This window comes from Triticum dicoccoides, chromosome 1B (assembly GCF_002162155.2).
Source record: "Triticum dicoccoides isolate Atlit2015 ecotype Zavitan chromosome 1B, WEW_v2.0, whole genome shotgun sequence".
Lineage (NCBI taxonomy): Eukaryota > Viridiplantae > Streptophyta > Magnoliopsida > Poales > Poaceae > Triticum > Triticum dicoccoides.
Window position 1 is genome coordinate 67223629 of NC_041381.1, and position 1075 is coordinate 67224703.

Consider the following 1075-nt stretch of genomic DNA (forward strand, 5'->3'; position numbering starts at 1 on the left):
CCTCGACCCTTGACCCTCGACTCTCGACGACGACCCTCGACGACCCTGGACACTCGCCCCTCGACGACCCTCGGCCCCTCGGCGACCCTCGACCGTCTACCCTAGTTTCTGACACCCTAGTTCTCGACACCCTCGTTCCCGATAAAAGATAAGAAGAGGAGGAAGAAGAAAAAAATAGAGGAGAAGAAGAAGAAGAAGAAAAATAGAAGAAAAAAAGAAGAAGAAGAAGAAGGAGAAGAAGAAGGAATAGAGGAGAAGAAGAAAAAATAGAATATTTTTTCTAATTTTTCTTCTTATCCTCTATTTCTTCTTCTTCTCCTCTTTTTTCTTCTTCTTCTTCATCTTCTTATTTTTTTTCTCCTCTTCTTCCACTCCTCTTCTTCCCTTCTTCTTCACTTCTTCTTCTCCTTCTTCCTCTTCTTATTTTCCTTTTTCCTCTCCTTATTTTTCTTCTTCTTCCTTCTTCCTTCTTCCTCTTTTCTTATTTTTCCTTATTTTTCTTTTTCCTCTCCACTAACCTAAAATCTATACTAACCTAACAAAAAAAAGAGATCATCTATATATATAAAAAACATACATCATATGAACAAAAAAGAAATCATACATCAAAATACATCAATACATATAAAAACAAAAAAGCATACAAAAAACACGGCCAGCGGCGCTCACAGCCAGGATGGCACGCGACGATGAGGCAGGGCAACGGTGTCGGGGCAGGGGCGGCGCAGGGACGGCGGCGGGGGCATACGGAGGCAACGACGGGCGCGGGGACGGCGACGACGGGCGTGGGGCGACGACGTCGTGGCAGGGGCGACGCGGGCACGGCGATGATGACGGGCGCAGGCAACGGCAACGGCAACGACAGGCACGGGCGACGGCGACGACGGGCATGGGTGACAGCAACGGCGATGGCGGGGGCGGCGGGGGACGGCGACAGCGTCGACAGGGCGAGCTCGGGCAGGCAACTACAGAGATGAATCTGAAAAACGCTAAGTGTTTGCTTATATAGCAAAGCCATTGGTTCCGGTTGGTGGCACCAACCGGAACCAATGCCCCCCTTTAGTCCTGGTTGGTG